Genomic DNA, 25,760 nt, shown 5'->3' on the forward strand with positions numbered 1-25,760 from the left:
GTATAGTCCAAGGGACACTGTGGACGTTCTGTAGAACGTCACTTTGGCCCACTATCTCAAAAACATAGTATTAATCAAACCAGACTAGCAAGAATCAGCAAGAATTTCAGAAGTTTTGTTAAGCCACATACATTCCAGGGAGTGAAAGAATTTCTAAAGATTCCAAGCCCAACCATATCAGTAGAGTTTTAAGTATCAGTGGGGTATGCAGGAGCATGCCCTTGAAGTACAGGACAAATTAGTGTCCTTGTCTTCTCACCCCCAAGAAGGAAATACAGTTCCTGGAAGGCCTCTTTGCATTTAGGAAGCAGAGTATTCCTGTATCTACAATGGAGTCAACATATTCTGAGTATGAATATGATTTGTTAAATGTACTTTTTTTTTTTCAGTTTTAAAGGGCATTTAATCAGGAGGTAGGGTTTGGAAAACTGACTCTGGTATGTTAATTGTTTAAGGAGAAACAAAGTTTAATTTTTGCTTGAAATTGGTTCTTAATTTTTTAACCTAATTCCTAATCCTTACAAAGATCTTTCCAACAGCAAGCTCAGTAGGTTTGGGTAATTGTAAGTCACCCCTGGCTTCTGACTCATTGAGTGATGGTGGGATTACAGTTTCATCTTCTCTATAAACTCTCCCTTCACTGGTGAGTTTAAAAGCCTTAAAAGGCTGTCAGCTTTGAGCGGGAACCTAGCAGGAAAGCTCTGTAGCCAGTCTAAGTTGCAATGCAAGTGACCCTGCTGCTTGGGTCTTGAGGCCTGGCACACCCTATGGTATTATACAGAGTATACGGTATTATAATAAAGATAACTATGGTGGAAAAAATTGTATACAAAGTATATGGCAAGCCACAGTAAGAGTAAGCACATAAGTTTCTGGAACAAGGATATGCCATCTGCACCAGAAAATTATGTGAAAGTCTATGGTGTGCTACTACCCTGGTAGCATTATGATGGGATATGAAATGATCTTGTGACCACAACTTCCACCATGGTTTTGATCCTGTCAGATGCATCAAGTCATATGATGAGACAAATCTAACAGCAATCTCTTGTATATGGAAGTGGTGCATCTGAAATAGGGTTTAGGTCATCAGATACCCAGGTGCTTGTCCTATTGACTCATGAGCAAAGTAGTTATGGTGGCAGGGAAGGAGTCTTTACCTAGACCTAACACTGCAGATTCTCACTGATCAAAGCTGATCTAACTACTGCTGCCTTTGAGAATAGCCAACCTGCCAGTGATCGAAACCCACACTTAGCCTCTAATGTGGTAACATTTCCAAAAGGACTGACCAGCCTCTTCATGGCAAGTTGATTATGTTGGACTGTTTCCACTTTAGAAGAAAAAGCAATTTATCTTGGTTGAAATCAATACATCCTGAATATAGGTATGATGTTCTTGTTCCGACGGCCTCAACCAGCCTTATTATCTGGGGTCACATATGATCCCAAACACAGGATCCTGTATCACATAGGACCAAGTAGCCCACTTTATAGCACAGAAGGGCCCGCTATGAACATTGACCATGGATCCACTAATCATAACACTTACTGTACTGCCCAGTAGCTTCTGTCCTGCTGGATCAGAGGGATAGCATTTTCAAAGAGCAGCTGATGGGCCAGTTTGGAGGGGGCACTGCAAGGAGGGGCTCCATCCTACAGGATTCAATGGACACTCACATACAATGACCATTACATGGTATTACATCCCCAGTAGGTAGAATACCAAGTCTCGGAACAAAAGGTGATATTGGGCTTGCCCCTGATTATTCTGACAGATCCCATTGGATAATTTATGCTTTCTGTCATCTCTGAAACTCTGTGTGTCAAAGACCCAGAAGTTTTGAACTTCAGAAAGGGAAGGCTTCCACCCAGAGGACACAGCAAAAGTATCACTAACTTTGAATTCCGACTGCTACCTGGTTACTTTGAGCTCTTCAATGTGGGATGTCCCTTAGATGAGGTGTGTCCTAAGATGAGGTGGCTTTCTTTGAGGTCAATGCTGAGGAAGGAACTCTACCATGAGCCTTCAGCAGCCGTGACTCCTGGCATCTGAGGAAATGATCATCTTCATCTTGAAGGGGGGATTGGCTGACAACCACAGCATCCACTGCAGTCCATTCCTTACATTGCTGGGCAGCATACAACTTTTGTGGACATTTAACCCCATCTGGGAACAGGTTTCTCAGGATTTTGATAAGCTTCTATTCCTCACAAAATTATAGGAAAATAGTTACACAATTTACAGTTCCTAACACTGGAGCTGATCTTAGGACCACGATGGACAGTCATCATTTTATCCATCTGTTGTAGCCACAATACCACTCAACTTCTCCTCTGCCTCATCTCCTTACAGGTATTGTTTCTGTGAGCAAGCCCTAGTGTGCATGCAGCTCTCCACCACAGAGCCTCATTTCCAGGGAATCTGCCCTTCCATAGCTCCATTTCCCCTTTCCTCAGAGGGACATTAAATAACTTGCAATACATACAGTGCTTAGAAATAACCTTACAGAAAATACATTGGCCTGCAAACATAATGTAATCTGCTCACCTCTAACGATGTTCAGCTCATAAGGCAGCTATCTTTTTCTAAAACTTACTTGGAAAACTGGTAGAGAATTCTCCTTAAGAGTTTTAATTTTGAGGGGACACAGATGGAAAAAGGCAGTTACAGTTGGTGTATTAATTAGTTTGCAAGGGCTGCCATACCAGCACCACAAGCTGAATAGCTTAAACAAAAGAAATGTACCTCTCACAGATCTAGAGGCTGGAAGTTCAAGATCAAGGCATGGTCAGGTGAGTTCCTTCTGAGGGCTGAGAGGGAGAATCTGTTCTAGGCTGTCCCTCTCCCCCAGCTTCTAGTGGTTTGCTGGCAACTTTTAGCGTTTGCTGCCTTATGGGGCATTATCCTGATCTCTTCCTTCATCTTCGCACAGCATTCTCCCTGTGTGAGTGTCTCTGTTCCAAATTTCCCTTTTTATAAGGACATCAATCATACTGGATTAGGAGCCTACCCTATTCTACTAAGATCTCATCTTAATTTAACCAATTACATATGTAATGACCCTATTTCCAAAATAAGATTACATTTTGAGATACTGGGGATTAGGACCTCAACATAGGAATTCTTGTGAGGTACAGTTCAAACCACGGAACTGAACTTTGGGGAGAAGATTGTATTTCCTTGGGAATTTAAGTTGGAGAAAATACAAACTGTATAAGTAATAGGCTTGGGATTCTTTTCCTGTGGGAAATTTAGATCATGATTTCCCAAGAATAACTTGCTGTCCACTTGCTGTTTGGGGTGTCTCTTTCAGGACTGCCTTTCAGATGAGGCAGCAGAAAGCACTGGACTCCATTTGTGTCCTGACTTGTACCTGTCTCTTTGCTCCATCTGAAAGCTTTATGGTACAAAAACCAAGAAAAAGAATAAAGTGTCTTCTCTGCATCAGTCCCTAGTCATTGGTTACAGCTAATCTTCCGGAGAAGGAGAATTCAATCTAGCAATTAGAATTATGGGCACACTTCTGGAAGATCAAATACCTCAGCTTGTTTGGTTCACTGAACCTGAAAGGCCCACATGCCATCTCTCATGGCCAAATCGAACATCTGTATTTTGGTTCGTACATGCCTTTGGAATTGGCACTGGCCCTGTGACCACAGTGCCTTCCACTGCAGCTATTCTCGTGGCTTGGCTCTTTTTTACCCCCTTAGGTCTTCTGGTGGAGCAAGAGGACACCCACGGTGGAAGCCGAGAGAGTCGTCTTAATGAATGGCATATTACAGCCCTTGTGAATGGGACTTGCATTGTTTTGTAGTATAGCTGGCCAAATTCTTATGACTGACAGATCAAGTTAAATCAGGCTTAAAAGTGATATGGAGTCTTTTCTTTCAGGAAACCTGTCACAAAAGCATTCTTGTCCCAACCAAGGGTCTTTTGTATAAACTCTTACAGAAAAGTTAAATATTACATACGAATGTAGAGCATGTCCTATGTAGGAAGACACTGGAATTAAAATTAGTCAGACGTACAGGGTAAAGAGCTGTCCCATGCCCTTCCTTGTACCATTCACGTGGTGGATCTGTGTGCACAGACCCCTGAATATAAAACCTGGGTCAATGTTTCCAGCTCTGGCCTCTCCTCTGACAACCATCTCATTAAATGCAGGATTCAGGAACCTGGGGGAACTCGGCCACAACTGCAAAAAACATATTTCAGTCCTGAAGTGTCAGAGTCGTGGGCAGAGCTGGGAGGATGAACTGAAGGCTAAAGCAAATAAAAACATCTTTTAAAATGCCGCCTGCTTGCTGCCAAATGGAAGCTCAGAGGGAGTGCCACCAGGAGCAGTTCCACATGGCGAGGCCTTCCGTGGAGAAGCCTGGCTGGCAGGCTGGGAGGATTCAGTAATTAACACTGCCAAAGCCTCAGGAGGCCCCATTTCAGCAGCTCGATTTGGAAGCGGCTGCCTGAGTACAGTCACCCTTCAGCGGCACAGCTGGGGTGTGGAGTCCATCAGCGGCTGCTGCATGTGTGGCTCAAACTTTGCTGTGAAGTAGAAGAAAATCTGTGGTGTTTCTTTTGGGTGCTATAACTGCATGGGGACAAGGGCTCACAGTATCTGATTTTTGAATAGTCAATTAAGTGAGGGGCTTTAAGAATGCAGGAGCAGCCCACTTCTGGAAAAACAGCCCCGAGATGGCTCCATAAACAAGATCAGAGTCAGAGAAGCACATAAAGATACTCGAGCTATATCCCTGTACATATGGAACAGGCTATTGTGGGCTGGAAAGAGGGCCGAGGAAATACTGGGAAGGACAGATAAAGTTACATACTATGAAATAGACTCTAAAACAGGGTATGATAAGGAAGAATGACAGCCACCTCTTGAAGAAAATATTAGTGAGTAGCAGCTGTGATGTAATGGAAGAAACGTAAATTGGGTGTGGGTTTATGGGTTCAATTCCCAAGACCAACACTCAGCACTGTGAAGCTGGACAAGTTACTTAACCTTTCTTAACTCGTTTATTATATACATAAAATTAGAATTATGATAGCTCATATAGAATGTTTTTATCTTGAATATATATATATATAGGCAGATATTATCTAGTAAGGAAGCTATAAATATATGGATATATACACATATGTATAGCTTTGTGTATATCTGTCATTTATTGATCAGCTACTATGCATTCAACAAACTTTGAGTACCTCCTATGAGCAGGCAAGTCTTCATGTACATGACAAGCGAGATTTTCTCTCGGGGCATACATTCTAGTAAATGAAGGAAAGAAAAACAACAGACAGTTGAAAATGTAAATAAATAATACATTTTCAGGTGTTATTTATTTACATGTTCAACTGCCTGTTGTTTTTCTTTAAATGCTGATGATAGGTGGGGAGACCTATCATCAGCATTTAAAAGGATGGTACATGAGGAACTAAAAAGACTGCTTTAAAAGACAGTCTTAATCTCTTGAGAGGAGTCTTGGGTTTTTTTTAGGTAGACTGGTCCCAGGATATTTAAATACTTTTCCTCGTGCAATTTTACTGATATCCCTGTGGTGGTACACACTACTGTTCCCATTTGCCAATAGAGAAACTGAAGTTCTATAGGTTAGCTCGGATGGAGCAGGCTTACAAATGTGGGTATCCAATCAGAATTGCGTGAACTACACTGAACACATCCTCTTTAGTATGTGGACATCTAAAATCAATGGATGTTTCCAGCCCACATTAGCTTTTCTTTTGTAGGTAAAATATTGCTTGCTAGAATCTATCTGTATTATATATTTTGAATAAGCGATATCCACTTAGAATTTTGGAATATGTTACCAATCATCGTTAAGCACTGGGAAAGACACGGAGCCTAAGACCATCATCGTGCTAGGTTTCAGACATCTGCACTAGGTTCCCTCTGCAGCCATTTCAAGCAGTCTTAAGTAGGGGACTCTTCCATTATAAACCAAGACTCGGCCGGGCGCAGTAGCTCACGCCTGTAATCCCAGCACTTTGGGAGGCTGAGGCGAGTAGATCAGTTGAGGTCAGAAGATCGAGACCATCCTGGCTAACATGGTGAAACCTCGTCTCTACTAAAAGTACAAAAAATTAGCCGGGCATGGTGGCACGCGCCTATAGTCGCAACTACTTGGGAGGCTGAGGCAGGAGAATTACTTGAACCTGGGAGGTGGAGGTTGCAGCGAGCCACGATTGCATCACTGTACTCCAGCCTAGGTGATGGGGTAAGACTCCATCTCAAACAAACAAACAAACAAACAAAGACTCCTTTTAAGAGATTAAGACTATTGAGTGGAACCGCTTTGAACAAACATCTCTGAATTGGAAAGATCGCATCTTTAGATTTATTCATGTTTCTTGTTAAAGCCTTTATTGCTTGTCATGGCGTATATGGTTTAAGTAAAGGGCAGATACCTAAATTTGCACTGTGGAAAAAACATTGCAGTGGGGAGAAGGAAATTAAATCATATACATCTTTGTCAAAACACGTTTTTAGCTAGATTTGAAGCCTCAGTTCTTTTTTTATTATGCCAAGTTTTAAAATTATGTAAAACATATGTCTCTTTGGGCCCACAGGAAGAATGCAGCTAAAGAAGGGTAAAATGGTGCTAATGAGAAGCCTAAAATCATAGAGGTGAGAGCCAGGACTCACACTCACGTCTCCACAGTCATTGTTCTTTCCAGGTCACTACATTGCTTCCTGCATAAAGAATCATGTAAATTTGCCAAACATCGCCTCAGGCACAGGGTAGACAACAGTAAGTGCTGATGTCTGTACATGGCCGAGGAAATGAACGAATGGATGACGGCACAGATCCCCTCCACAACTGTTTCTCTCTCTGAGGCTTCACCCTCTCTTCTACCTCCCAGTGAAGTCCCTAGGTTCCAGGCACCCTCATTCTTTGGTTGTCCCTGCCTAACTTTTGCTAGCTTTAAATGTCTTTCCTTTTTTCCTGTTATTTTCTCTCTCCTTCTCATCAGACTTTCTCGCCCCTGAGTGTGCAAAGACCTTCCCAGCTTCACCTCTCAAAAGGCTCCCAGACTTAGTAAATACTATCGGTCTTGTCTAAGCTTTAGCCCAGATTTCTCTAACACAGTCCCAAGCACTGAATTTTCACTCTGTTGTTTCACTCAACCTTTAAAACAACTCGTGCATGTGGTATGGTTCCCACTCTACACTGAAGACAACTGAAGCCCAGAGTATTTATCAGCTTCCCAAAGTTTCCCTGCGGTTAAGTAGGGGAGTGGTAAATAAACCTATGTCCTCTGCCCTGGTTTGCTGGTTAAAAGTATGACACTAGATCAACGTTAATTCTATTTACCCTTCTGTCCTTAGTGAGTGGTCAATAGGGTGGCAGTAGGTAGGGGAAGGAAAAGAACTGAAAGATCCTTCTGAATCACCCTGTGCTGAACCAAGTAGTTGAGTACTGGGGAGTGGTAATTAACATTTTGGGAAGTAGTATTTTGGTAAAACTTTAATGGTGAGCTTTGTCACACACTACTTTTCCTAGATCTGCTCTGTCAAGCAGCTAATTAATTCTCTTGGGACAATTACCCAGCTACCAGAAGTGGTCTGCTGCAGGCCCATGCCCCTAGGCACAGTCTGTGTTAAATAAACAGCAGAAGAACCCTGAAGCAGCAGGGCTATAGCCACTCTTTCCTTAGGTCAGCACTTGGAACACTTGCTCATTCTGGGCCCGGCTGCACAGCATCGTGCACAGGTGGGTGTTCTGTAAGTGCTTTTTAATGATGGTGGTGGTAGTGATGTATGAAGGTCTGTTTATACTTGCAGAGAGGGTCGTGTATTTTAACAAGGAGGACTTTTGATTGGCATTTCAAAGAGGCCAGTGTTGCTGGAAAATGTCAGCACCCTGCGTAGGAGGGCACTTCATAAGTGTTAAGGGATTGGGTCTGCTAAAGGGATTAGAATAATTGTTTTGGAGTGAATGGGCAGGCTCAGTAAAGGTGACCTGAAGTCATTTTAATGGGCATCGTGGAACTCATGGTGACAATTCAAACCAGTGGATTAAGATGCTCTGATGGAAATTCCCAATCACTGCTTAGCATTGGTTCCGTTGCGATACTGGCTGCTTATTGTATTGCTGTGTCTGGTAGGGTGACTCAATTTCTGGGCTCTAGTAAAGAAATGCTGATCAAAGGAACTGCCACCCCACCATGTGGCACAGGGCTCCTTTGCCTCCAAAGATGAAAGGTGCCTATTTCCATGGCACTTCTTATTCAGGGAGAGTCTTTTAATTCATGCCAGTTAAAGATCAATCAGAGATGAAGTCAAACACTGTCAGAATAGAAAGTCCTATGGATGAAAGCAAAGAAGGGAAACTTTTTCATGAGTAAGCACCAGGCCTGCTTGCTGAAAGTTAATATTGCATCTAGTTTGCAATCTTTAGAAATAAAAGATAAGCTTCAGAATGAATGCACATGTAGATTCTAAGTTTAAAAAGAATAGTGGTTTATATTATGTACTAGTAGTCCATGTCTATCTGAAATCCTTTATATATGATAGGAATGTTGGGTGAAAAATTTAAATTTCAAGTACGTTGACTCAGCCAAAAATTATTGAATCAAGTCCTTTTGTTGGCCAAAGGCTGGGATGCTCTCATTGCCCTTCATGTTTGGATACTTTTGCTTTCTCCAACTTGAATTTCTTTGAGCATGAGACTATCCAATGGCCATAGACATCACCACCCTAAAAGAACTAAAAGAGGGTACTCTTGAAGCAAAAACTGGCTTTTTCTGCAACTTTATTTCATCATGAACATATGAAGATAATTACTGATTGATGATTTCAAACTTTATAGTGTTGTGAGTTGGCATGGGGGCTTTAAGCAATAATGCTTCGAAAGGCTATAGTTTATTTAAATCAGATGCTCTTTAAGGAACTGGCTAGAGTAGACAAGGAGTGAAGCGTAGGGCAGGCAGGGAAACACATCAGCTTGGGAGCCATGGAATGCCCAGCTTTGCTGCAATGTGAGATTTGCACCTGCAGCAAACAAACTTTGGGTTCCTCTAGAATACAAATGGAGGAACTGTGTATACAAATAGCACTCAGTCTGGAAATTCCATGCCTTCCCATATTGGTTTTTGTAAACAGAGTCTTAACACCCATATTACATACCCAGCCTGGGCTGCCTATAATCATTCCAGTTCTTTTGGTGAGTAGACAGTAACTGCTTCAGAGGCTAGACTCTTAACTTTAATGCTTATGTGCTTTATTTATGGAGCATAACTGGTCCAAGACAGCTCTTCTTTAAATTAAAAAATACATAATCTGCAATAAAATTTACCGGTTCTCTATGCAACAAGTTCTTTCTCTAGAAACATTCATCTTTGAAATTCCTAACTCAGGATTCTCAAAGGGCCAAGGAGAGTAATGAAGATCTTGATGAAATAGCCAACAACTTTGAAATATCATTTCTTTAGAACAGTGTCAGAACCACTGTGGGTTGTTGTTAAAATGGAGATTGCTGGAGTTCAACCCAGGTCTACGAATCAAAATCTTGTGCTGGTTCAGGAATCTTCCATACATGTAAGTCTCACAAGCACTTTTGTGAATCTCTGCCAGATGCCACCAATTTGTTTTCAGGGACAAACACCATACCTATGCTACTGTTTTGGGTGAGTAATTCTCATAGAGAAATTCATCTAAGTTTGCTTACCTACATTTTTATCTGATTCTAGGGAGATAGATCATTGTCTAAATGATTTATCTAAAACAGAAACAAGGATTTAAACAACATCTTTTGGTCCTTTCTTCCCCATCCCTCCCTCTTTTGCTCTCTTCTTTTTCCCTTCTCTTAAAACTTTCCTGGCCTCAGTTACAAACATATGTGACATACGGAGGAAGATAGAAGGTAAAATGCCAGACAACAATAAAATGTCAAGGTGAGCCAACCTCGTTTTTGGGATTCATGTACAAAGTCTGAGGGGGAAAAATGCATTTACAGGTGGGTTCTCCAGAGGAAGAATGGCACACTGCAAGGCTCTTAGGGAGAGCATAGGAGAGCTGGAAAGCTGAATGCTGAAGAATAAAATAAAGACGTAATTTATGAAAGAGGACAAATGGTAGTGAACTGAAGATACCCAGGGACACAAAATGCAGCCCAGTGTCACTATGCTGGCAAATGTTGTGTGAGGAAGAAAAGGGCTTAAAGAGACTTCTTTGACTTCTAGCTGAGCCAAAGAAGTGAGTACTCACCTACTTATTACCAAAAACATGGGATCGCAAAGTTTTAGCCAATATACCTCAATTCTGACTATCCCCAATCCTAAAAGTGACAGGAAACATACTCAGATAACTTTCTAATTTTCATAAAAATCCTTATCAGCTGGGTGTGGTGGCTCACACCTGTAATCCCAGCACTTTGGGAGGCCAAGGCAGATGGATTGCCTGAGTTCAGGAGTTCAAGACCATCATGGACCACAAGGTGAAACCCCGTCTCTATTAAAAATACAAAAAATTAGCCGGGTGGTGGTGGTGGGTACCTTTGATCCCAGCTACCCTGAAGGCTGAGGCAAGAGAGTTGCTTGAACCCTTGAGGAGGAGGGGACGAAGCCTACCGTGAGCCGAGATCATGCCATTGCATTCCAGCCTGGGCAACAGAGCGAGAGTTCATCTCAAAAGAAAAAAAAAAATCCTTATCATAGTTTGTGTTAAACTTAAGTTCCCTTTTCATAATTCATTTAGACCTGACTAAATATGTCTTCAAGAAATCAAATGTTTTGTTCTAAACCTATCTTTAGTGGTGGCAAAGCGAGGTATGATTTGGTGATCCATAGGCCCCTTCTCATCTGTGATTCCCTAATCCAGCTACAGAGCTTTTGTTCATTTTTATCAAAAGAACCATTCCCTTGGCTTAAGACTGAATGCTTTAAAAAGTCCAAAATCATAAGCCCACCAAAACCCATTTCACAGCAAGGTGCTCAGTGAAAGCAGCTAGAAAATCATGGCCCAGGGACTTTGGGCTGGAGAGACACGATGCACAGATGTGGATGTGAACTGTCTGAGGCTGGAAGCCCTGGCATTGTGTTGCAGTTGAGGAGGGGCTGCATTCAGGAAGAGCATTACCAGACATCACAGGAAAGTAAAAGACAGCATCGAGTGAGGAAACTTCAAAGACAACATTTTCTTGCTTCATAGTAATTCCCAAGGCTAAGTCTGATTATGGCATTAGTGGAAGGAGTAACATAGGTGGAAAAACTGAGGCAGGGAGAAGTTGGATACTTCTTTAATATGATGCATGGACATAGCCAATACTAAGAGACAGACCATGCGTCAGGCAGTCATTTAACCTTCAGGCAGCTATTATTTCCTCTAAATTAAACCAACACCAAGGGATTATTTGGGGGAAATGATAGACTGATTTCCTAATTTTTCAAGGCTAAATAAAAATAGAATCAACCTCATTTTCCTGTCAATGAGAGAACAATATTCATGTACTCTTTTTCTTTTGCAGGATTAGTTCTAATCATTCATGTCTGTAAGAACTACATTTCCTGGAGAAAGACATTGCGAAAGTTGAAGTTAGAGTTACACGTTTTCAAGCTGATCGTAAAATCTTTTTCTAAGTGGAAAATAGTTTACATAATGTGGTCTTACCTTCTTCTCACCTATCCTGTCCCTCCAGTGTCTGGCTTCTGGTTGTGTAGCAAGGACATTAGGGATGGGGGAGCAAAACAGTTATAAAATGTTGAGCCCTACAAATGGTAGATTTGGCTTCTGCGATCCTGCTAATTGGGTGGGTTCCTGCTTTCTCCCTCACTCATATGTTCCTAAGGGCTTCACTGCACACATGGAGACATGTTCAGGGATTGATTCTAAAGTAAGGGACCAATGCTCACAAACTTGTGTGAATATCAGCCTTGTTATTTAGATCTGGGATTCAATTTTGTCAGTGTGCTTTGGTGTAAGATTAGAAGTAAACAGGGCCTTTGTGAACAGGAAAGAGTGTATTATGTCCACATGGAATAAAATTTGTGTTAAAAAACACAAACCCTGTGTAGTCCAGCAAACAAAAATAATAAAAGCCCAAATATAAAACTGCAGGTCAGATTTAGCCTTTGGGATGGCAGTTTATGTCTTCTGTTTTAAAATATTTGATATTCATAAATGCCATTCCAAACTCAAACTGCAAACCAAGTATGAATTTGGGGATATTTTGGGTCATCTACCTTTCCTGCAGTACTCTTATCATTAAACTAGTAATTGAAAGGCAAGTGAACAGGAGCCATCCATTTCCTTGTCTTTCAAAATGGCACATAGATGAAGATCAAACACTGAAATTCACCAAGTATATATAGTATTAATTTGATTATGTATAGCTAGATGTTTCTTAACATAATATTCTAAAGTGATACTAGCAAAAGAAAATGATTTTCAAAAATATTCTGAGTAGCACAAGAATGGAAACAATATAATATCACACTACTGGGAAGCAGCATCTGTGTAATATTATTGTTGCTGTTATTAACAGTATTATTTCCTAATCTGTAGCAACATTAGTATATAGTAAGAACTTAATTCATGTTTGTTGAATTAAAAAATCAAAGCCATTCTATAATTCTCCATCTTCTATAGCATATTTCAAACAAAGTCCTGAGTGGAAATGTCAGCATAATCAATAACTAACCTGCCAGCATAGCAGTGTCACAGAAATCTGAATCTTAAATTAAGACATAAAGAAAAATACCTCTACTCCCCAAGTCCCATAGATAGAAAACAACTCAGTGATTCTGTAATTTGCTCATGTCTCATTGAAATAATACATTGTAGAACTGAAACATGTACTAAGAGGACGAATGTGCAGTAAATTCAAACCAGTTAAACCTTAATAGTGTAAATGAAACCTTTAAATTGTGTGAGCCACTAGCAGCCTTGCAACTCTTTACATGTGCAAAAAATTGAATGAAGACATATGGTCACCATCAACTTGGTTATTTAATTCTGAGATGACACACGTATTAATCTAACTGAAAAGGCGAAGCTACTATATAGCTGGTTGTAATTAGCCCACCACAAATTTCTATAACCACTTCAGTCTAAACCAAAAGCCAAAATGGCATTTCATGATTACACCATCCCACCCAGATTTGCATTTCTTGATGAATTCCCAAGGTTAGGCTATGAGCCATACTGTAAAACCAACCCTCAATTACACCTTTTTAGAGGGGAAGATTAGTGGCAGGTGGTGCCTGCTATAAAAGCCTCATTAAAACACCTTCTGGTGGAGTTTCACAAAAGGAAGCCACCAGATGGAGACCCATCTCCACATGGTAGTCTTACCTCAAATGAGAGTTTCACCTGACACTTTGGGGACAGACCATTTTTTCTCACCTAACAAGCCACTGAGGTTCAAAAGACGATCTATTAGGATTAATCGTACTTGATCACTAATCCATTGTAATGCCATATGCTGAAAGCGTTGTTCACTGTTAAGCCTGGAGCCAGGTAGAGCCCCTCTGGTAATGTAAACCCTCCCATTTTCCTGCAGCTAATCTAATTTCACCTCCTCCCAGACCTCGCATGCCAGGAATGATGCTGAACTCTTCCTACACTGCCTCTGATGCATTTTTGAATGGTAGCAAATCTGATCTCAAAGGTAATGATGCTGAAACCTGCTGACTAATTGGAAAATGATTTTCCTGGTGCTGCTTGTTTAGTGGGGCGAATGGATAAAAGGTATTCATTCTATTGTGCACAAATTCAAAGACTTAGCCCTGGCCTTCTTATCTGCACAGCTTGATATTACTCATCTCCTCCTCTTCTCTCCTTCTCTAAATACATGTTTGTTGAATCTGTGATTTACTGAATTGGAACAATCGGCCAGCTGGGCAGCGAGAGTGAAATTTATGTCACATAGAGGAAATTCTGTCACCTTATGCAGTCCCTGAAATGACAAGTATTTTTTCCAGTGGTTTGCCTTTGGTATAGGTCCAAACCCTTAAGTGCCAAACAGTGTAACTCACCACACACACGCGTGCACATACCCACATACAGTTTTCTTATGTGTTTTGTGTTATGCTGCTTACAAAGCACCACCCACTAAGCTACTTTCTTGCTCAAGGCCCATGTTTCTGAGTTGCACACATAAAGATAATCATACACACAGGCCACATGAGCCCCACACATTTTGCTCTCGCCCTGAGCTCCAATATGAAGACTTAAATGGAATAAATTTCAAATTCCCTGCAATATTTTATGGTCACTTGGTTCCAGCTCTAAACAGACTGCTAGAGGGAATAGAGAAGATAATTCATCTGCAATGTACACTAAACAAATGTCATCAAGATGGCAATAGTTGTCCTAAAGTGACACCACGCCTTAAGCAAATGAGGCCAGGCCCCTGACACATGCTAAATGCTGTGTTTCACACCTTCCTAAAAAGCACTGCTCCAAGTGCCATGGTACTTAAAGCATTACTGTAACTGGAAGATCTAATCAGTGTTTCAAAAATGTGATCCTTATATTGCATAATCACTAGATTGAGGGGAGGTACTTATTACAATGCAGATTCTTAGACCTCAACACAGACTACTGAATCAGAGTCTCCAGAGGTAGAATCTGTGCAATTACATGTTTAACAAATTTTCCAGATGCTTCTGATCCACATTAAATTTTCAAGTTGGCCGGGTATGGTGGCTCACACCTGTAATCCCAGCACTTTGGGAGGCCAAGGTTGGCAGATAGCTTGAGCCCAGAAGTTCAAGATTAGCCCAGACAACATGGCAAAACCCCATCTCTACAAAACATATAAAAAATAAGCGGGGCATGGTAGTGTGTGATTCCAGTTTCAACTATTCAGGGGGCTAAGACGGGAGTTAGAGGCTGCAGTGAGCCGTGATTGTGCCACTGTGCTCCAGCCTGGGCAAGAGAGTGAGACCCTGTCTCAAAAATAGAGAAAAAAGAAAAACAAAAAGGTGTAAAGTCCAATGAAAAGAACACAGGATCCCAATTCCCTTGATTGGTTGGGCCAGGGCTCTGAGACCACTGTACTCCTCTTTCCTCATGCAGAAAGCCCTGTGACACTGAGGTCAGGCAAGACAATGACACTGGCTGGGCAAGGAAGGGGATGAAAAACACCCCCATTGGCTTTCTGGATCAAATTTGTAACGTGCAAGGTTGCTATGAGTGTTCTGTGTTATCCAAACAGTATATCTAATATGTCCCATACTGTACGTGTTTACAAACCCTTAAAAAATCTAAAGTTTCCAATGACACTTAGTAAATAAATCACTCTAGCTTTGTTCTTACAGTTTATGTAGTCACCAGACCCCAGAGATGAAAATATAGCCCCAGCATTCTGCAGCTGGAAGAGTTTATTTTGTCATACATGAAAACTGCTAGATTTGGCCAAGCAAGAGGGAATCTCTTAAGATTTTTATTTTTACCAAAAAGAAAAAAAAAAAAAAAAAAACCACTCAGTAGTCAATATCAGTCAATCAGTTAAAATGAAGCAGGGAGGCCTCACTTTTCTTATAATTGCACACAGAGCATATTCCTTCTCTATTTGATACAATTTCTGAAAAAGCTTGGATGATGCCTAGTTTCATTAGTCTCCCCTTTTTGTTCATAAGGGCAACTTTAACATACTAAGTCAGGTAAGATGTCAACATTTTCTTGTAAGTTTTGGTAATCAAACTTCTGAGAGGTAGATCCTAGCTCACCTTCAGATGGTGGAAACCCACCTCATCTCCCTCTGCCCCTTAACCCACCTCCACTCAGCATCCATGGCATGAGTGCTTTGATAAAAAAGAAAGGAACCCAGGAGGAAGGAGTGTCCTGCACTGAAGCCTGGACTCAGAAGAGACAAGTCAAGGAGAGATCAGCCAGGATGGGTCTCCTGCAGGCTGGCTCTGGGGCCTAAATCTAACCATCAAGAACCATAGATCCTCTCTCTTTGTGTGCAGGAGAGAATTGACCCTGGCCTGATGAAGAAAATGGGAATCAGTCCTTTGGAAGGATCAGGAAGCAGCTGATTGGGCAGGGTAGCAATCTTTCTGCATTGAAGTCCCCATTTTCCTTGGGACATGGCGGGGCCAGCAAGGGGTTAGAGGATGATTCCCAGGTGTGTGGCTCTCCAGAGCAGCGAGAGGCATCAGAGTGGCCTCCTCCTTCTTATTTGTGAGTTACAACCTAGGAGAAGGGCCTGAGGCTGACCAGTGAGAACAATCTGATCACTAGTATCAGGCTCTCAGATCCTATTTCTACCTGGAGGCTGGTAAGGCCTAAAGATTTAACTTCATCTTTAAAAGCTAAAACTATTTAAATTTGTCCTTGTTCTTTCTGTCTGTTGTTGTTGTGTTGTTCTGCTTTGGTTTTTGATGGTGTGTTCTTCCTCTCCCTATCTCCTTTTCTCCACTGCTGCCCTGCTACTAGTGGAAGAGAAAATTAACTGTGCCATGATGCTTTTCAGGAAATATGACTCCCAGTGACTCCCAGGAAGCCATAGGGCTATGGAGGGGGAGCTCTGAATTGAGTTTGTGGCATAAGGTATACAAATGATTCTGAATTTTTTCTTTACTTTTCGTTCGTATTGTTTCTTTGATAGTAACATCTATTGCTGCAAAATACTACACATCCCACAAATCTCAGGGCACAGTTGAAAGCTTTCGTATAAAACAGAGTGTTCTGCTTTGATAAGAAGCAAGACAAATTCTTACAAGGCAGCATTTACTTTTGTCTTTATCTACTATTTGTGGAATGTTGTCTTAACTCTAAATTTTCCTCGCCATGTTTCCTTCAAACATGCTTTTTCTTGTCCTTAGTTGTTATTTCTTCATTTTATCAAAATGGCTTCCCAGACTCTTCCTGGTTCTCTCCGGAGGATTCTGGGTATTCCTCCATTTAAAATTTCCTGTTGTGGCTGCAGGTTGGTCACCATCCTCAGGAAATATTCGTTTTCCTCTTGACATTCTTATGTTTTTATTTACCATCCTCCAAATAGTTTCCACTCTTAAAGTCAGAATTTCTGTGTTTTCTAAGAACATAAAATATCTAAGTTTTATTCATGTGTAGCTGTTTGCTGTTCACATTTTTGTGGATCAGAGAAAAGTGAACATGCATGGCCCAGTCTTCAGCTTTGCGTGTGCTAATATGTGGAAAAAGCTCTCAGTTCAAGAGGAAAGAGAGATGGCCATGATATCCAAAGAGCAAACCCCCAATTTTTTCCACACCCCTTAGTCAATTTAGTTATCAAAATAAAACATTTTTTCTTCTTCTGCAAAGCATTTACTTGTAGAGCTTTTATCTTCTCTGGTTACCTCAGATTTTCCCCAAAGAAGAAATCTAAGCCCAATTAGGGTGAGTGAAGGGAGGGAGGGGTAGAGTTAGGTGCCAGAATCCCCAGCGACTGCTCTCACTGGAACAGACCACAAGATTCTCTCAACCACCCCATTTTTTTCCCATTTAACTAATAGAAGGCTGGTAGTGACCTTTGCAGGCCAGTGGGCAGGAGCTGAGAAATACTACCCTAAATGAGCCAGGATGTATATCTGTTTACTACACAGCATGCTGGCCTGAAGCTAATGACATTAATCCCCCTACTGCTTTTCATTAGGTGACAGACAGGGAGCCACACTTCGGAGGGCATCGACTGCTTCTCCCCATCAGCCAGCTGCGAAGAGGAGTCGCTCCGGGAACAGCGCCGCCCTCCCCTCGTTTGCTTTTCTTCCTCTATTATTCCTGACATGTTCTCTGAACTACAGACTGCATATGTTTAAAAATAATTAAACGCGCTCCAAACAAATAGGCAATGTTTCCACGATCCCTGCAATGAACGTTCTGCGTGTTTTGACAGATTTTTCTGTTCGTTGGATTCATCAAGCAGCCTGGCTCTTTGCTGTCATTCCCGACAACCTTGCAGATAAACCCCCAGGGCAAACTCTCTGGCCTGAGCTCCTTCCTGGGCCCTGATCTTGGGCACAGAGAACTTCCAGCCTGAGAGTCCCCAGACCTTCAGGGGAATCCATGTCTGGGCTCCCAGGACAAAGTGGTTCACAAATGGAGCCATTAGACAAAAGGGAGACTAGCTAAATAAATGTGGGGTTCTGTTTTGAATGGCACTGCTATATTGCACTAAGAAAAGAGACTAGAAGGAAATCCTATGAGAAAACTGAAAGATTACCGAGGCGCATTAGGACCGTTCTCACCCCTCCCCGCTGGCAAATCCTGACCTTCCACATCCCTGCATGTCACCCCCCATTCTTTTTAAAAAATTAAAATCTCTCTACTAAAAAATGAAGATAAAGGAGAAGATATAGTTTATAAAGCTACATAAAATACAATATAACCAAATAAATGAAAGTATGTATAAAGAAAGCTAATTAACGAGAAAATACTGTAAAAAGGTAAGAAGAGACTTGGTGAATTTAGGGCATAAAAAAGATGCTAAAATTAAGAGAAGCCTAATTGATTCCCCAACAGAGATGAAGGTCTTCCTCATACAAAGGATACATGGGATATCATCAACAATGTCCTCTTCAGTATTCATTAAGGAACAAATTCATAGATAAGTGAGAGTGTCTTTATCTCTCAACATAGGCTTACCACATCTTGCAAAAGTGTAACTACTCTGGAGGAATTCAGAGGAGTAAGGAGCGTATGGATGTGTATGTCTGAGTTGTGACAAAGGAAGAGGGTGAGAGAGGAAGGGGAGGAGTGATCAATACGGCTGGATTCTGAACACAGCTCTAATGGTCTGGCTTAATCCAGGGACAACTTTGAGCAACCATAGGAATGGATATTCTTTAAATTCTTGGGAAATATGCTCAACTGCGATTTGAATCAATATTGACAGCAATTAATGTGCAGGGACATTCATTTACCCATTGACTGCTCCAACAGTTGGTGGTGTCCAAGGAAGTCTTAATATCACGTGAATATTAAAGAGCCAAGAACAACCTGCAGGAAGGTTCAAGTTTCTCCTCAGGGAGGGATGTTTTAGTGTGCTGCAAAACTGTTTATCAAAGTACTCAATTCTACACCAGGAATTGGCAAACTGCAGCCTGTGGGTCAAATCAAGCCTGCACTAGTTTTTATGTGGCCTGAGAACCATAGTCTGGGCCTTGTTTTTAATGGCTGAGAAAAAAAACCGAAAGAAGAATAATAGTTTATAATGTGACAATTACTTGAAATTCAATTTCAGGATTCATAAATGAGGTTTTATTGAAACCCAGCCAGGCCAGTTCATTTACATATTGTCCATGGCTGTTCTTGTGCTACAATGGCAGAGACGCAACACAGACTTTATGGCCTGCAAAGCTGAAAATATTTACAATGTGGCCCTTTGCTGAAAGAGTTTGCTGACCTTGGTTCTATACCATAAGCAACAGATCATGACTACAATATTGTTAATACTTTTTCTGATTTCTAAACTTAAAAACAAGCTCCAAATTTTTCAAGTTTTCTAGATGGCTATTTGATAATATGTACCAAATAACATAAAGCTTCTTTGCCTTTTGAGTCATAAAATCCACTTCTAAGGAACTTATCCAATACTGGAAAGTGGGAAACAGCGTAGATACCCAACAACATAGCTAATAATTACATAAATTACGATACAGCTATACAGTGAAATGCTCTACCCATTAAAAGAATGATGAGCTATATGTTACCAGGACAAAAATAGATTAGTGAAAGCTTTCTGGCTGGGTGCTCACGCTTGTAATCCCAGCACTTTGGGAGGCCAAGGTGGGCAGATCACTTGAGGTCAGGAGTTTGAGACCAGCCTGGCCAACGTGGCAAAACCTGGTCTCTACTAAAAATACAAAAATTAGCCGGGCATTGTGGTGGGTACCTGTAGTTCCAGCCACTCAGAAGGCTGAGGCACAAGAACTGCTTGAACCCGGCAGGTAGAGTTGCAGTGAGCCGAGATCACATCACTGCACTCCAGCCTGGACAACAGAGCCAGACCTTGCCTAAACAAAATGAAACCAGACTGGGCTTTCATTGTGCTAACTGAGAAAAACTATGGAATTATATGGATCCTTGAAAGTTTAGATTTACATTTCATGGGCATGGAGATACTTTTTTTTTTTTTTTTTTTTTTTTTAGAAGAAAATGAGTCTGGGAAAGAAATGGATCTGGACTACCTTAGACCATTAGAGCCATGTTTGGGATCTAAATGTATTGATCGCTCCTCCCCTTCCTCCCTCACCCTCCTTGCTTGTGACAACTCAGACATATAACATTCACACACTCCTTACTCCTCTGAATGTCTCCAGAGCAGTTATACTTTTGCAAGATGTGGTAAGCCTATATTGAGAGATAAAGACACTGTCACTTATCTATCAATTTGCTCCTGAATAAATACTGATGAAGATATTGTTGATAACATCCTAATGTATCTTTTGTATGAGGAAGACTTTTGTCTCAGTGGGGAAAACAACAAGGCTTCTCCTAATATGGCAAGTGTTTTATGCCCTAAACTCACCAAGTCTTCCCTATCTTTCTCATAGGAAACAAAAAAAAATGGACAACTCACGGAAAAGAAAATGGAAATAGTTCATAAACACAAAAAAATACACTAACCTATTTTAAAATGAAAGAAGAGAAGTGAAAGAAATGCACAAATTTATTCCTAATTTTGAAATTAAAGCTAAAAGAAAATATTTTTCTTCTTTTAGATTGGGGAAAATCAAAATGTTTGTTAGCATATGATGTTGAAGGAGGTAAAATCAGGGACTATTATTATATGTTGCTGAGGGGATGCAAACTTTATGGAAAGCATTTGCACTATTTATCCAAATTTAAAATCTGCACACTTCAGATATGGGAGTTATACCATATATATATGTGGAATCTTGTAAGTGATTAGTAATTTCATAAAATGTAGACAGTGGCATTGTGTATAATATAAAATGATTGCAAATAGCTTACATGTTAATCATAAGTGTCAGGTCAAATACATTAAGAAATATTCAAACAAATGCAATTTTTTTTTTTTTTGAGATGAAGTCTCATACTGTCTCCCAAGCTGGAGTGCAGTAGTGCAATCCTGGCTCGCTGCAACCTCTGCCTCTTGGGTTCAAGCGATTCTCCTGCCTCAGCCTCCCAAGTAGCTGGGATTACAGGTGCCCACCACCATACCCAGCTAATTTTTTGTATTTTTAGTAGAGACAGGTTTTCACTATGTTGGCCAGGCTGGTCTTGAACTCCTGACCTTGTGATCTGCCCACCTCGGCCTCCCAGAGTGCTGGGATTACAGGCATGATCCACCGTGCCCAGCCACAAATACAATTATTAAAAGGGATAAGGCAGTTTCAAATGAACAGATATGAAATGACCCCAAACACCTATCTTTCAGTGTAAAAAGCAAGGTAGAATAGCGGGCTTAGTGGGTAACCATTGTGTTACAACACCAGAAGATATACAATACACCTGTATGTGCACAGATTATCTGTGGAAGGATATATAAGAAACTAGTAACAGCACTCTCCGGAAATGTAGGCAAGACACTGGTGAGAGAGAAACCTCTTTCTCATGTTACTTTCTAGACCTTTTGAATTTTATACCAAGAGGGTATATTCCTTCTTAAAAAATAGAAGACAGAAGAAAAAAAAAGGAAAGGAGAAGTCAAAGAAAGAGAAGAGGCGTGGCAGAACATAAATACAAAGAAGGAATTGTTTGCCTGACACAGAAAAACAACCTAAACACTGTCTCCAACTAGTTGTCTCACTGAAGTTCTCTTTGAAGTGCCTAGAAGATCTCATCTCTATCTTCTAAAATCCAGTTTGCTTTAATTTTTCATTGTCTCTGCTTGTTGTGGGTTTAGATGTGTCCCCCTCAAAAAATATATTTTGAATTTCTAACCCCCGAGTATCTCAGAATGTGACCTTATTTGCAAATAGGGTTTTTACAGAGGTAATCAACTTAAAATTATGTCATTAGAGTGGGCTCTAATTCAATATGACTGATGTCCTTATATAAGGAAAATCTGAAAAGGAGGTGAGACAGAGGAGAAAGATGATGTGAAGACACACAAAAGAAGGAATAAGACAAACATCTAGAAGTCAAGGAACACCTGAAGCTATGAGAGGCAGAGTGGAGAGGAAGAGAGAAAGAGAGAGGGAGAGACCTGGAACAGATCCTTCCCTAGTATCTTCAGGGAGCACAATTTTGCCAACACCTTGATTTTGGACTTCTGGCCTTCAGAACTGGAATACAATCAAGTTCAGTTGTTCTAAGCCATCCAGTTATAGTAGTTTGTTATAGCAGCTCTAGGAAACAAATATATTAATCTATCCTACTCTCTCTGTCTTCCCCCCCAAAATTTTTTAATCGACATTCCCCTATTAAAAGATGAAAATAAGAGGAGGAGAAGAAAAATTCATAAGTCATAAAGAACATGCCTGACTACATGATATTAAAATACTTCTCTATGGAAAAAAAAACAAAAAGACACAAATTAAATGACATTCAGTAAAGATATTTGCAAATACTATCACAGAAATATTTTAATTTCCTTATTTATTAGCAGATTTTAGATTAAAAAAAATTAAAACATCCATTGTTGTCACTAAAAATGTCTCAATAAAGTACCTATTAAATGTCTCATTTTAACCCATGTGACTTACCTAGTATGCTAAGACAACCTAATTAAAAATTACTCCTTTACATACTATAGGTACTTAAGATAATTAGCTACAAAGTAGCTACAAAAATATCTACCAAAATGCTGGTTTTACTTCAGAAAAGTTGAGACATATTTTTTTTTCTCACAGTAGTCTAGTGCATAAAAATAAAATGTCCAAAAATTTATAATAGAGTATACATGAATATGATGGTTTTAAAACAGATGTAAATCCTTTTAACTCTCTTCCCATTGAGAAGTGCAGTCTATTGCTCCTTTCCTTATTCCTGGGAGACCCGTGATCGATTCTACCAATAAAGGATGGTGGAAGTGACACTGCAACTTCTGAGGTGACACTATGCAAAGACCACTTGGTGTGCAACTTCCACCTTGCTTTGCTGGAATACTTGGTTGTCATGCGGGAGGTGTTCCTTGAACTGCCATGTTGGAGAGGTTACTTGTAGACACTCGAACCTAAAGTCCTAGCTAAGCTCAGCCTGGCAGCCACATCCACTGAGGTGTCAAATATTGGGTTGGTGCAAACATAAATTGTGGTTTCCGTGTTGTTGAAATTTGCCATTTGATATTGGAATACTACATTCTTTCTTTTGCTTTTTTTTTTTTTCTTTGAAATGAGGTCTCACTCTTGTCACCTAGGCTGGAGTGCAGTGGTGCAATCTCAGCTCACTGCAACCTCCACCTCCTGGGTTCAAGCAATCCTCCTGCCTCAGCCTCCCAAGTAGCTGGGATTACAGGCATGTGCCACTACACCTAGCTAATTTTTGTATTTTTAGTAGAGACAGGGTTTCACCATGTTGGCCAGGCTAGTCTCAAACTCCTGATCTCAGGTGATCCGACTGCCTTGGCACCTCAAAGTGCTGGGATTTCAGGTATGAGCCACCATGCCTGGCCGATATTGGAATACATTCTTAAACAAATGTAATTATGTTGTATATCATGTTAATGCACATTTCTTGCTTTATGGTTTTTTTTTTTTTTTTGGCCAACGAATTATTACTTGCTCTTTATTTTGTATTTAATTTAGACTATGGAAATGGTGTTAGATAAAAAGCAAATTTGAGCAGTTTTCTCATTCAAGTTCAAAATGGGTCATAAAGCAGCAGAGACACCTCATAACATCAACAATGCAGTTGACCCAGGAACTGCTAATGAATGTAGAGTGCAGTGGTGGGTCAAGAAGTTTCACAAAGGAGATGAGAGCCTTGAAGATGAGGAGCATAGTGGCTGGCCATTGGGAGTTAATAATGACCAATTGAGAGCAATCATCAAAGCGAATCGACTTAGAACTACATGAGAAGTTGACGAGGAACTCAGTGTTGACCACTCTACAGTCATTAGGCATTTGAAACAAATTGGAAAGATGAAAAAATTTCGATAAATGAGTGCCTCGTGAACTGAGCAAAAATAAAAAAAATGATCATCATTTTGAAGTGTCACCTTCTCTTATTCTACACAACAATGACGAACCATTTCTCCGTCGGCCTGTGACATGCAATGAACAGTGGATTTTATACAATGACCAGGTCAGTGGTTGAACTGAGAAGAAGCTCCAAAGCACTTCCCAAAATCAAACTTGCACCAAAAAAAGGTCATGGTCACTATTTGGTGGTCTGCTGCTGGTTTCATCCACTACAGCTTTCTGAATCCAGTGAAAACACTACATCTGAGAAATATAATCAGCCAATCAATGAGATGCACCAAAACTGAAATGCCTGGAGTTGGCATTGGTCAAAAGAAAGGGCCCAGTTCTTCTCCACAAACCTGAATGCACACTGCACAACCAAACAAATTGAGCTACGAAGTTTTGCCTCACCCGCAACATTCACCTGACCTCTCACCAACAGACTACCACTTCTTCAGGCATCTCAACAACTTTTTGCAGGGAGAATGCTTCCACAACCAGCAGCATGCAGAAAATGGTTTCCAGTAGTTTGTCAAATCCTGAAGCACAGATATTTATGCTACAGGAATAAACCAACTTATTTCTCATTGGCAAAAATGTATCGATTGTAACGGTTTCTATTTTTGATTAATAAAGATGAGTTTGAGCCTAGTTATGATGATTTAAATTCATGGTCCAAAACCACAATTACTTTCCACCAAACTAATAAGAACCTGAAGAAGTCATCTTGAAGTGAATCCTCAAGCCCCAGCTGTGGCAGTCCTGAAGGCATTTAAATCACCCCCAGTTGAGTCCCCAGATATTATGACATAGAGACAAACCATCCCTGCAGTGCCCTGAATTACTGACATGCAGAATGTATTACTAAAATGGTTACTTTTTAACGCTATTAATATTTGGGGTGATTTGTTATGCAGTCTTAACAGCAACAATGATTTTTTGGCATTCTTTACATTGATATATTACATATTCAACTCACTCAAAATAGCTTCAAATAATTTAGGTACAACGTTAAAAGATATAAATGCAGAAAACGCCTTTGTTTGGTCCAAGTGGAATTTATGTGATCCAGCAACAGACTATTACCATGAAATCATACTTTGATGCTAGAATTCTAGTACAGATGCTATGCAGAAGAATAAATAGCCAAGAATTGAATCCAAATCTCTGCAATCTACTTCAAGTTGATTCCAATTTGTGAAATCAAAGGGTAGAAAAAAGTCAATAAAACCTGAAATGAATGTTTTATTTCTAAAAGTTTCTCTAGAAGCAAAAAGCACAACTGTCATCAAAAGTAAAAAGTTGTCCTGAAGTCACTTGGTTCTTATGTAGATTATTACCAAGAAAAGCCCAGACTAGGCTAGGCACAGTGGTTCACACCTGGAATCCCAGCAGTTTGGGAGGCTGAGGTGGGTGGATCACTTCAGGTCAGGAGTTTGAGACTAACCTGGACAATATGGCAAAACCCCATCTGTGCTAAAAATACAAAAATTAGCTGGGCATGGTGGTGCATACCCGTAATCCCAGCTACTCCAGAGGTTGAGGCAGGAGAATCACTTGAATCTGGGAGGTGAAGGTTGCAGTGAGCTGAAATCATGCCACTGCACTCCACCCTGGGCAACAGAGAGAGAGCCTGTCTCACAAAAACAAACAAACAAACGAAAAAAAAAAAAAAAAAGAAAGAAGAAAAAAGAAGAAAGGAAGGAAGAGAAAGAAAGAGAGAGCAAGCAAGC

General features: G+C 40.5%; 1 long non-coding RNA gene across 2 annotated transcripts in view; it reads left to right on the forward strand.

Annotated features, from left to right (window-relative positions):
* Positions 1-19,187, forward strand: part of LOC116566159 — a 191,188-nt gene extending 172,001 nt beyond the window's left edge. Inside the window, exons 1-3 of one of the 2 annotated variants that reach the window (XR_004275764.1) lie at positions 13,457-13,634; positions 15,943-16,156; positions 17,592-19,187. This is a non-coding gene — a long non-coding RNA (uncharacterized LOC116566159). Of the gene's footprint in view, positions 1-13,456; positions 13,635-15,942; positions 16,157-17,591 lie in introns of those variants that run through there. The other variant, XR_004275765.1, reaches the window with a different exon arrangement.
* Positions 19,188-25,760: the final 6,573 nt, after the last annotated feature.

Source organism: Sapajus apella, unplaced genomic scaffold, assembly GCF_009761245.1.
Source record: "Sapajus apella isolate SASKATOON/1434 unplaced genomic scaffold, GSC_monkey_1.0 scaffold42, whole genome shotgun sequence".
NCBI lineage: Eukaryota > Metazoa > Chordata > Mammalia > Primates > Cebidae > Sapajus > Sapajus apella.